Raw genomic sequence first — 13,498 nt, 5'->3', positions numbered from 1 at the left:
TTACTCTTTTTAAATATTATAGATGCTTTTACCCTTGTCTCAGTTTGCTGTTAAATAGCAAGTTGTTTCTGAAATGGAGGCATAAATCCAATATTTTTGTAGCTAGCTTTAAGAGTTTTTAAATCAGTCATAACCAATTGATATATTTCAATGTTTCAGTTTACCTTATTGTGACAGCAGCAGAGCATTAGTAGGCAAATTCTAGCTAAAGAAAATTGTGATTAGAACTATAAGAAGATAAGATATATGCTTTCAGCAGATGGGTAGCATGCTGTAATGGAATAAATGCACTTTGAGTCTATGGGGTCTGTGACTAAGTCTTGACTTATGAGGTGAGTAGGGTCTTCAAAATGAGTATATTTGGATCTGTGATCATAATTTTTAATTGTGTTATCATGGGAAAAATCAAATTAACCTATGTGAACCTCACTTTCTTCCTCTGAAAAATGAAAATAATAATACTTAGCATACTCAGCTCATAGCATTATTGTGAAGAGAGTATTTTGTAAAACTTAAAAGTTCTCTAGAAACAGGAGCTATCATTATTAATGTTATTTTCTTTTACTTTTGCCTAGTATGTATATTTTCATTCCAACTGCCTAACTCATGTAAATTTTTTCAAGACTTTATCTAAAATCATGCCTGCTTTATAAATTTTTCTCTGATGACAGTGACCTTTCTTCCTAAACTAGAATAGAATGTAATATTACTATCATCCTTTTATTATAAACTATATTTCCTTATCGTATCTCTTCTGTTAGTCTTCTCTGTCATCATTTAAAATTTTGCTTGTTATTTAACTTGCTTTAAGAAGCCTTGTCTTGCATTCCAAACTAATAATAACAATAGCACATAATTGTTTACTGATTTCAGGTTCCAACAGTGCTTTAAATATTAGCTCTTTGGAATATTATAATAAACTTATAAGATATGCATATATATGTATATATATATGCATATATGTATATATATGGTGTAATAACAGGATAGTAGACTTGAAAGACATAGTTCAAATGAAGCCTTCTTTAATTATATAACCCCAAGCAAGTCACTTGACTCATACTTGCCTCAGTTGTCCCATCTGCAAAATGAGAAATGTAAAATAATTTATCTCCTAGGGTTATTGTGAAGATAAAATGAGAAATTTGCAAAGTACTTTGCAAAACATAAAATGCCATATAAATGATAGATATTATTATTTATTTTTATTATTACCACCCCAAATTTGAGATGAGAAAATGGAAGATCAAAGAGATTACTTTTCTAATTCTCTAGATTCTAAACATAGTGTTCCTTTCATCATAGGACTGTCATTGTTGTTGAGTCATTTTAGTTGTGTCTGATTCTTCATGACTCTTCATGACAAAGATACTGGACTGATTTGTCATTTCTTTCTCAAATTCGTTTTACATATGAGGAAACTGAGGCAAAGTTACTTGACCAGGATCAGCTAGTAAGGATTTGAGTCCTTATTTGAACATTGATCTTCCTGACTCTAGGTCAGACACTTTATCTATTTTACCACTTTACTACCGTACTTAGGAGTAGAGATCACTGATTTAGAGCTGTACATAACCTTTGAGGTAATAGAGTCAAATCCCCCTCATTCTGTAGAAGAGGAAACTAAAAGGCAGAGAAGTGACTTGTTCAAATTTTCACACTTTAAGTTCAAGACTATTCTTTCCACTAAATGAAAATATTTTACCTTGTACTTTTTTACATGTTGTGTGGTCCCTTGTATATAAAAGCTTGGTCAACTTTGCTCATTTCTTTATTATTTGCCCAGTGATCAATTTGTCCAAATTCAATTCACAAACACTAATTGAGAATCTATTATCTTGTGCTGGGATCCAGGGATACATGAAAACAGTCACTGGCTCCGATGAACTCATATTCTATTGGAAACCTCCTTCCCAGGGTTTTTAATCCTCTCAGGTAGACTATTTGCCTAATATGAGAAAAAAAAACAAACAGGTTTTTCTTGGGACAAAATTAAGACAGAGGGACTAGAACTATGATTTTCATTGATAGAACTTACAGATGAGCAAATTGACTCTACAATGCAAGTTAGCACTTCCTCTGCAATTTATAGTCTTAGCTGACTAAAGCAGAGGTGGCAAACACTGTGCTTCTGGCCCACATTACCAAATGTGCATGAACTAGATTGTAATGTAATTAGAAAGTCTTTAACAAAATAAAAAATAAGGTAATAAATAAAAATGTAATAAAATGTAGATAGCATATTTCAAAACTAAATAAATAACTGGACTTTCATGTAAAGCTTAGTGAGGACTCCTGCCCCCTATGCCTTTCCATTTAACATCAGTGACTGAGAGCATTGAAAAGTTAAGTGACTTACCTAGGGATACACAGCTATTATTTGTCAAAAGCCAAATTTGAACTCAGATTTTCAGGGTTCTGAGGCCAATTCTATTGACTAAAGTCATGTTGTTGTTGAATTGTTTCAACTGTGTCAAACTTTTTGTAAAGTCATTTGGGGTTTTCCTGGCAAGAATACTAAAGTGATTTGTCATTTCCTTCTCCTCATTTTATAGATGAGGAAACTGAAGCAAACCGGGTTAAGGGTCCAATGTCATGTAATTAGTAAGTCTCTGAAGATAAGTCTTGATTTCAGGACCAGGACTCCAATCACTGTGCCATCTACCTGCCTTTCAACTAAATCATACTGTCTGTCAAATTGTACATTGAACTTTTAAAATAAAACATACCCCACCCCAATAACCTAAAAATATTCAAACCAAATATGTGTGTAGGACTGTAAGTTTGTAGACTGAGTTGTACATATACCAATCAATATATTTGTTTGTGGGAAGAGACCTACTTGACTTTGGAATTTATGCATAAGGTAGGAAAGGAAGGAGATAGTTGCAGAAGATCTGAGTAATCAAATCTAAAGAAGGACTTTAAAAGAGCAAAACCACAGGTTTTCTGAACAGTTGCCTCAATGTACTACTTCAAACATGGTTCTTTATTCAGTGCATAGAGATTGTATTATAGCATTTTCCCAAGTTTATTTTTCTGTCTATCACCTTCTTTAAAATACATTTTTACAAGATTCACCATTCCCAAGGAAAGATTGTGTATTTGCAGGGAAAATAGAAAGTGTGGCACTGACACCAATCTCCTGGCATGCATAACTTTTCTAGTGTGAAATTATTTGACACTTTTATGGTCAACTTTCCCATCAGCAAGAAAAATTTGCTTTGCCTTTATTTCTAGGAGAAGTTATTTGGTGGGCACAAACCATCCCATATTTTCTGGCACTGTACAAATACTTTTGCTGTAAATCTGGTCCAGTAAGAAGACTGTTGGTTTAGGGACGAGATGAAACAGAAACAATTTATTCTCTTATCTTCAATATACTACTGTTAAAAATTCTACATATTGAGAGAGTAAGAAATACTTAGATTTTTATTTATTTATTTTTCTCAATCATTGCTTCCATTTATGGTTATGGGACAAATAATCAAGTTTGATTTTATGTATTGCATATAATTCATGTTGCAAATCTGAAGTTTGAATAGTTTAAAAACAATACAAAATGCCCACCACTGTATTCTTAGTTTTTGAAGGCAATGCATCTTCAATGAATAATAAAGAACAGTACTGTGTTCTACTTAGACTTATTGCCTCATCTAAAGCTAAATCTTCAGCATTGTGGCTTGCCAAGAGCTACCTAAGAACTGATTTCCTGATTTGTCATTTACTCCTCCACTGTCTAGCAATGCCTAACACCAAGAGATACAAGTGAGTGGGATGCTAAGTCTACTGAGTATATATTCCTACAGTGCTTTAAAGAAGCCTATAAATATATGTGTGTATATATATATATATATATATATATATATATATTGATATAGATATAGATAGATATAGATATGAACTGGAGAAAATAATGATACTAATATTTGTGATTTGAGTTGTTCCATTAAAAATAATTTTCAAATATAGTATCTTAACTTTAAAAATTGTTCTAGTAGCCTTTGATTTCTACTGACAAATACTCTATTTTTTGTGTGATATAATATAGAATCAATATCAGAAAATTATGAGAAAATTCTAATCTTTCCTTTGGCATACTTAGAATTTAATAGGGCTAATGCTATCAGTGGAGGTAGTAAGTTGTTTTAATGTACAAGTTTCACACAACTTTATGTTTCTTCTAATTTATATTCAACATGGTAATGACTTTCATTTAAATAGTAGAATTTACATGACAACAGATTCTAGGGCTCATTGGAGCAGCAGAGAATATTGGCTGTCACAGAATTTCTAGTTTATAGAGTAAGAATTGAAATGGTCTTACTGCCAACAGATTTGCAATGTGGACCATGAAGGTTACGTTACTTATAGTGATTCTTTTCATTAGTCATAGAAGCCATTAAATCAATCCCATCTCTCTTCCTATCTCTATCTCTCTTCTTTGCCTTTGCTAAAAACTAAAAAGTTATGTGGGATACACATTTTTAAATGGCCAAAGACACGTCTTAAAGGGACTTCTAAAAGTGTAGATATCATTATGTTACTCTCACTTGTATTTATTACTAAGTTTCTAGTCAAAAGTACCTCAAAGTTAATGTTGGAAAGATGTAACGATCTTCTGGTTTACTAGAAAAAGTCTAAAGGGGGTATCACTGGATGTAAGTAACAAGATGAAATTGAGCAAAGGGAAAATTAGGCTGAATATCACCAAAGTTCTTAATAGGGAGAACTATTAGACTGTGAAATAGCCTTCCAAAAGCAGTGTAGAAGTCATTACTTGAGCCATTTAAAAGTAGACTGGTCCAAAGCTTTCCAAAATATAGTATACTATGGGGATCAAACCTACATTAGCAGTGAAAGGAGGTAGATGATCTAATAGTCCCTTCTTCCTCACTGAGTACTATGATTGTACTGATTTTATGTGTCTCCATCAATGATATATAATCTTCCATCATTTTATCCTGCTTGTTGGTAGCATTTTGAACAAAGTAATCTAATGCAGGATTTCATTGAGTTAGCAAATCTCATAGGAGGCTAAAATGAACAGTAAACTCAACATAAAACAAACCAGAGTAAGTACAAATGAAATAGGTTCCCTACTAGTTTTCTAACTGTATGCTTGAATACATTTGTCCAGAGTTTTGTCCAGGGAAAACAACTTTTGCTCCAGTGTTCTGGTCTCATTCCAACATGGATAACTGCATTCTTCCCTCCTGTTGTTTCAATGGGGATTAAGTATTAATTTTCATTTCCTTTCTCAAATGGTTTCCTGGGATGCTGTTGTGTGGTTGTTAAAGAAGTTGCCATATTTCATCCCTAAAGACAGCTAGCTACATGCTGATAGTAGGCAGCTAGATCTCTGAGAAGAGTTCATGTATCAGTTTCTTACCAATCAGTCTTAGAGGACAGGGACAAGAGGCAATGGCATTAGTTGTAAAAAATACTTCATGAGTAAGGGCAATTAACCAGTGAAGGACTACCAAGAGATATTGTAACAATGTGAACTTTTAAAGTTACTTATTTTGAATGACTTAAATGTTCACCTGACTAGAAATACGGGAATGGGACAGATAATCTCTTAAGGTCCCTTCCAGTTATGCTTCCAGTGACAACAGAAATTAAAGATAAGCAAAACTAAGATGTCACTTTGTGTTATCCTTACATATTTTTCATTGGTATATTTACATGATGTATAGGACTAAGTGTCAACCAAACCAAGGAACTAGGTCATGTTTTAAGTATGCAGCTGCTATGGGACATCAGAGTTTCTCTCCTACCTTTTCCCACTAGTTCTCCAATCTGTTTTGCTCATTCATTTGTAAATACTATCCCACAAAATGAGATAGATCATTGAACTTAATTTTACTAATTCTAATATCTGTTTCCTTTCTCTTGGTTTTACCTTCTTTTTCTCAACTCACTGATCACATGTTACTGAAGTGTGAAAATACAACCCAAGGGAAGAGAAAAGCTTCTTATCACATAGTTCTAGCCTCATCCTTATGCTGGCATTATTTTCACTACTACACTTAAGCAAATGTGTCAGCTTTTACATTAAAAATATTTCATGGCAAAGAACAAGAAAATATATTAGAAGGCTAGAAAGGTTATACTGACAAAAATAATTTTCTTCTATCACCACTCAAAAAATCCATCTACTGATATGATTGTTAATTCAACACGGATTTTCACTTATTCCATGCACAGAAACCATAAAGAGACTGAACAGTAGCTCAAAAATGAGTGAAATTGCTTCTGATTGAAAACAACAAAACAATAATAACAATAGCAACAAACTAATTTCTTGTTAGGTCATCAGTCAACTCTGAAAGAGGGATGATTGAGATTTCAGTAGGACTTTCTTCTAGAATAAGTGGCTTTTTTTAAGATTCTTAAAAATTGACACCATCCAGAAGGTAGAAAAATTCACCTTATAAATTTTGAGTCCAATATTTGAATGGAGAGAGAATGACTTATGTCTTTTTCTTTTAAATGCTACCCTTAGATATTACTAAACAGCAATTCAGAGCATCACAAAGGTCCTGAGGGATGGGCAACTTAACACAAAGATGTTGAAGACACATGCTAATTAGAATTCTTAATTCAAATCTAATTATACTGAAATATACTTTCATGCAGAAATAGTTGCTTTTAAAATAAATCCAATGAGACCTACTAGGTTTAGTGATAAATTATTAATGTTTTATCTTCAAATGGGATGCCTGTTTTTGTCAGAGAAACAATGAGGACATCTTCTCCTGAAGGAATATCTGGCAGGTGGCACTAAACAATTAACCCAAAGAAGCTCCAAGTTAAGATCAGCTAGAGGTCCTTCACTCTCCCTGTGACACCATTAACCTTAGCTTTGAACACATTTATTGTCCCTTTTTTGCATGATAGAAGAAGAGAAATCCAAAACAATGCCTGCTACACAGCACACATACTAGCTAAAATATTTTGTCAAATAGTAAAGGATTTAACACAGAGACCTGCAGAAGTGTGCCTGTGCTGTTGTTGAATTGCTTTCTTAAAATACCAGTTCTTTGAAATGATTAATTAAAAGGCAATGTTGTGGGGTAGTTTTATTTATCTAATTAATTTTTCATTTAGCTAAGATTTGATATCTTTATCTATGCTCTAAAATCTAAGGCAAAGGAGAGGTGAATCTAGTCAAAATTAGGGAATTCCTAAAAAAAAAGAAAAAAAACCACACAATGTTACCCCGTGTCTTTCTGGATCGTAGCATCACCCACCCTCTCTGACTTATTTGTTAGAAGAGAAAATGAACCAAAATTGATGAATAAGATCTATTCTCAGTCTGGCTTTTGGATTTTTTTTTCTCTCAAGCTCAAAGGAGTAAAGGGCATTGAGTTTAGGAGTCTTTCCAAGCTCACAGTCTGGAGAACGAACCGCTGACCAACATCTGGCGGCAGGTTCTCTCCCTCCTTCAAGCTGCAGTATATCCAAGGTTTCTCTTATCATTCTGTCCTGCTTACTGACAGCATCTCTACATTCATGAAAAACATCACCGGTACAGGCATCGGACTGCCACCCATTCATAAAGCCAAATAAAATCTGCAGATGGAAATAAATCATTAGCTTCTGAGCAGAGCTGGATTCTGTTGGCTGGGGAGGTGTGAGCCTCCTGGGTCCTGTGATCAGTAGTTAGCCTCATCCCATCCTTGAACACTTTTACCTTGAATTCTCTTCCTTTACACATCCCCCATCCAATACACACACACACACACACACACACACACACACACACACACACACACACACACACACACACACACACACACACACTGCCTCTGTCCCTCCAGTATCTTTCCAAAAGAACCATAGGAACTGGTCTCTTCTCTTGCTTCAACTTTTGCGGTCTGAGTCCCTCCGGTGCCTGGACATCACTCCCCCCTCACCTCTCCCTCAGGGGACCGGTCTCTTCCGAGCTAGCCCCTTACCGTGCACTGAAGGCAACTCCTGCCTGAGGCTGGTGCTGGCAGCGGCTGTTGCGGCTGCTGCTGCTACTCCCGCTGCTCCTAGGCTCCGGCGGCTCATGGTTTGTTCTCCGCATCCGACACAAAAGCAGCAGCGCCCGGGCTTTGTCCTTTCCAAATCCAAAGGGGGAACTTAGTTTACCCCCGAAATGGCCAACTTGTGTGAACTGCTTCCTGTCAAGAGCGTCCCCTCCTTCTCCTCTGCTAGCTGGACTGGGGCCCGATGGCAGAGCATCAAGGCCTCCGGAATCAGTGGGGAGTGGGGGAAAGGGAGGGAGGGAGAGGTTGAGGAGGGGGAGAAAGGAAGAAGGAGGTTGGAAGAAAGGGAGAGTAGAGACCAGGTGGTCTTCCTGGAAGGGGAGGGGAGCGGAGCGCAGAGGAACGGAGTACTTCACTGCCTACTAACCCTCCTCCTCTCTCCAGCCTTCAGGCAAACCCACTTCCCAGGCACCAGAGCAACTTTCCTTCTTGGTCAGATAAAAACATCTTTTCTATTTGGGGCTTTCTGCTGAGATACAGACCGCCCTAGCACACACACATATCTCTCTCTCTCTCTCTCTCTCTCTCTCTCTCTCTCTCTCTCTCTCTCTCTCTCTCTCTCTCTCTCTCTCTCTCTCTCTCTCTCTCTCTCTCTCTCTCTCTCTCTCTCTCTCTCTCTCCCCCCTCTTTCTTCTTTCTATTGTCTTTTTCTTTGAATGTCTATAAAAAGCCAAGGCTTCACGTTTCTAGCTAGAATAGGTGAGGGGGCTATGAAGAAGTGTTAAGAGGAAGGTAGGTCAATTTTGCAGGTATCAGTACGAATTCCATTCACTTTCTGAAAAAAAAAATATATATACATATATATATATATATATATATATATATATATACACATCTACATATATAAGGATATATAGATACAAAAATATACACGTATCTATTTTAGGGAGATGAGAGATGAGGGCTAAGGATTACGATGGTATGGAACGTAGGCTGCTTTAACTTTGAAAGCTGACTATTGCTCTCAGCTCGCTCGGAAACGGGGATTGACAGTTTGGGGAAAAACACCCCAGGAATCTTCATGCTTAAAGGTGACTACATATTGGGGAGGGGGACGGGGAAAGAGGGGAAAAAAGAGAAAAAGAAAGAAAGCGAATGACTATCCCTATGCACTGCTCTACCGCACAAGCTATTTGCAACTGTACTGATCATGAGGAAACCAGAGAAAGCTGGAGCCGAGCAATTCTCGGGGTAATACTGGAAGACGCTCTTGTTTCCTAGCAACTCTCATCAATCTTGGGATGGGCTCTCTCTAAAGCCATCCTATTGGACTAGTCCGAGGGAGAGGCCACACCCCTTCAGGGCTGCTTGCTAGTGCTTTTTTCCATTCTCCAAAATTTCTTAAGAGGAAAAGAGAGTATGTGAGAGCGTTGAGTCCTCACCATTCCTTTCCTTTCTGATGCTTCCACACCTCTCGGGAAGGCATTCCTTTTTCTCTAGTCGTTATTTTTGATTCGACGGACTTAATGAATTTTTTTGATGCTCTTTACTTTCCCTTTCAAAAAAGAAAAAAAAAAAAAAAGAAACAATACTATCTTAAAATGAGGCTATATTCGTGAATAGGAAAAAAAGGGACACAACACACCCCACAAAGGCACTAACTAAAGTGAAATCGCAAGAGTCTATCTTTTAAAATCATATTGCACACTTTCAAAGAATCATTAAACTTTCGTTCTTTTCTTTGTCCGTAAAATACTAACATTTTGTATTACCAAAGGGCTCAGTGTTGTGGAGACAATTAAATATAAAGCTTCAAATGCTACATTTATTTTTTAATATTTAATGTTAAGTTGTTTAACAACTGCCTTCTTTTGTAATCTAGCCAGCTCATTTAAACTACAGAAATAATTTTATGGGCTTTTCTTCTAGGGAACCAAAGTCATTTAGGAAGACCTGTTTCTATATATTTCCTTATGAACTTTATTGAAACTGCTGAATAAAATAGAACTTAAATGTTATGGATTTATAGACCATAATTTTGTTTATAAGAACATTCCTCTTCTGTTATGTCAAGAGAATGTTATTGTGGCTAAAGTGAAATAACAACAATAATCACCTCCATTTTATAATTCCTGGATATCAGCTAATGAGTCCCCAAAGAGAAAAACTCTCATAGGACATAATCTAAAAGTCACAATCCAGGAGACAATCAATGTAAATTAGAAGGCTGCTAAAGCCCAGAAAGTTAAATGTTTACAAATATCCAGACTATGTTAAGTGCTTTATCATCAGTAAAAGGTCAAGACCACAGCCTTTATTTTCTCATAGAATGTGCCAGTAAGCACCTTAGATACCTGGACTTTCTTAAAGCCTTATCTGGAGTGGGGGGAGGGCATTAGTCTTCTGTTATCTTTTATCCTCCCCTGCCTCAGATGTACCTCCCCCTATTTCTACTCCCCCCCCCCCCAATATTGATAGTCTAGGAAAATAATTCACGTGAAGTTGAATTACTCATCTCCCTCCCCCCAACTAAATCGTTCTAATTCAATTTGGGAAGGAGAAGTGGGACATTGTCAAGAAATTCATTTAGCAGAGGGAATGAGACAATTATCCATCTATCATCAATTCTGATCTCAAAGAGCTTATTTCCCAAGATGGATAAACTGATTTCTTTTATCTATAGTACAATGTTTTATGCAGCATAGGTGCTTACTAGATATTTGTGGAATAGAATTGAGCAGTGGGCTAATATGTAGGATTTTGTTTTGTACTGTTAGAGTTATATCCCTTTTGCATGTTTACTTTCAGTATTGGCTTTCAATATAACTTTAAGATTTTTCTTTTGTTATGGTGTTTTATCCCCTCACCTCTATCCGTGTTACTTTTAAAAGGTCTCTAGAGATAACAATTGACATTGGAAGTTCACCCTCAAAAGCAAATGACATGTTTATCAAGAAAATAATGTCTAGTAAAAGAACCTAAATAAAATCGAAAAAGTATAATACTTTTCATTCCTCCTGACCAATACCTAATGTTCTGTTTTCCTTTGCAAAAAAATCACTTATCCTAAATATAACTGATTTGTTATGGATCTCTAAAGCTCTATACCTTTCTACCAATTCAACTGGGTTATTCTATTCAGTTCCATGTCATTTAATTTGCTGTTCTGAATTCCCTTTGGTCTATCTGTATTTATTCAAATGATTAAAATGAGATGAAGTCTCTTAAAGATCATTTAGAGACAACACCACAATTTATGACATGATGTCCCTTTATGTAGCCTTTCAATTACACCCTTTTGTTGCAGTAATATTGAGGTTTGATTATGCTGTCATCATTCACTGCTCAGAATGTCACAAACAAAATGCCATCCATTCTCCTATCTCTATCTTGAGATTATTTAGCAGCAGCAAATACTCTAGAGCAGAATCTCAGTAGCAAATCTCTATTAGCTCAACCTAGAAGCTATTTTATTTTATTTTTTTTTTGGTTAACTTGCTGCCTAGTCATAGAATATAGCTATCTTGATCATCTGGTTTGATATCTCTTAGCTGTGTCTTCATCTATTCTTTATATCCTGTTACTAATTTTCCACTTATTTCCTTTGTCAAAAATGGTCCTGTTAAACGCTAAAAACATGATACATGAATGTATAAATGAGCATATGCAATATACACATATATATTGTTATGTCGTACATATTGTTATGGTATATTTTTCTATTGCCCTTTACCAAAATGGACTTGATAAACACTAGAAAACTGATACATGCATATATATATATATACATATATATATGCACATATACAATATACACATTATAATTGTGCATATTACTAAATTTTACTTTGTCCTTTTCCAAAATGGTCCTGCTTAACACTAGACACTTGAGACATGCCCATATAATGTACATATATTATATTCTTGTATGTATTATACATATTATATTGTACATAATAATATTATTATATTGTACACATATATTAAATATGTCCTTGCAGAATGAAATGTCAGAATAATATTATAAATTCATCTCTAATTTTGTGACTATTATTGTCCCTTCCTTATTATGTTTTTGCTTTCCAACTTTTTCTCCTGTAAAGAATTAGTTATGATGGTTTTTCTTCAAGGATATGAATTTATGAGTTTCCAAATATTTTCCTCTTGGATTATGTGCAAATCCTGTTTTAACTTTACTTGCTTATTTTTGAATCTTATCAACCCAGATTTCCCAAATGATGGACTCTTAGCTGTTAACAAAAAACAAAAAAAAATTCTTTCAACCTTATGGTCAAAAATTTTGGTTATCCCTTTCTCTGCTGATCACTAATTAAGTGGGTTAGCTAACCTAGCCAAGACTCAGTTTCTTCATCTGATAAATGGAATAATATGTAAAATTATATGTATGTAAATATGTAAAATTAAAGCAAGTAATAACTGTTATTTTAATCATATAGTATTAAAAGTCAAAATGAGTTATACAATGTTTTGCAATATTCCTAATTTAATGGAATATTTCATGTTTCATAAAAATGCAAAATATTATTATTATTATTATTTATTATTACTTTCTTACATGTGCCACTTGACTCATAATCAAAGATTTTCAATCTTTCTGAATATGAAGTTTCCCCAAATTATCATATGGTTGAATATTTCCATTCATTCAACATATTGCTGATTACTTACTCTATTTTCTATTGTAATCTCTATTGCATTAATACAGTAGGAGAAATAAAGAAAAAAACAATGATTTTTTCCCTTAGTATATATCAAGCAATGTTGTAAGCACCAGGAATACCAATAGAAAAAAAAATTTCTGGCATCAAATATAAAGAGATAATACATATGTGTAAGACAGTCCCTTCAGTGAAGGAGCTTATAGTCTACTTTGAGAGACAAGTTAAATAATAATAGACATTATATAATGATCTCCCACTTCTTTGGCCATGTTCAATATACTTTGTTAGCTGCCACTCGTAATGGAGGTTGAGTGAACCTATTTCCAGAAATGTATAATGGAAGGAATGAAATCCTTTGCCTCCCTCATCTAAATATGCAGCAAGTATTCCATTTCCTGTTGGGTTACTGAGGAGTGAAAAAGCCTTTTCAATTGGCTGCTGACCCAGAACTGAATCTGAATACAAAAGACTTGAGCAAATGAAAGCTTTCTCTCTTTCCTAGGCAACTTTTGAGTGAGAAGGGGGGAAATACCTCAAATCAGAAGAGTCTAGAGGTATATTGAGTCAGCCATAGAAGAAAGGAAGTAATATGTTCCCTACCATTGGCTATTCTCTCTCCATGTCATCATATGATGTCACCTGTTTTGTTTTGTGAGTGTAGACTTTATTTTCTTCATCTTAGGTGAATAAATATCAGCGATGAAATAGAGCAGATTGTGAGCTTTGAAAGGCCTCCAGATGCTAGTTCTATGGTGGATCTTCTGACCTTTGTTATATAGTATGTATTTTCTCCATCATTTACTTTTATTCTCCTAATTTACCACCTATGGCGTTTGC

The 13,498-nt window shown here is 35.0% G+C and overlaps 1 protein-coding gene across 1 annotated transcript in view; it reads right to left on the bottom strand.

Moving 5' to 3' along the window:
• Positions 1-8,589, bottom strand: part of GRM3 (glutamate metabotropic receptor 3) — a 257,047-nt gene extending 248,458 nt beyond the window's left edge. Inside the window, exon 1 of the mRNA XM_074268542.1 lies at positions 7,965-8,589. The gene's annotated coding sequence lies outside the window, so the exon portion shown is untranslated. The remainder of the gene's footprint in view (positions 1-7,964) is intronic.
• Between the last annotated feature and the right edge of the window lie 4,909 nt (positions 8,590-13,498).

Source organism: Sminthopsis crassicaudata, chromosome 5 (genome assembly GCF_048593235.1).
Source record: "Sminthopsis crassicaudata isolate SCR6 chromosome 5, ASM4859323v1, whole genome shotgun sequence".
NCBI classification, from domain to species: Eukaryota; Metazoa; Chordata; class Mammalia; order Dasyuromorphia; family Dasyuridae; genus Sminthopsis; species Sminthopsis crassicaudata.
The sequence above is the reverse complement of the archived record's forward strand: the minus strand, read 5'-3'. Positions and strand labels throughout refer to the sequence as shown.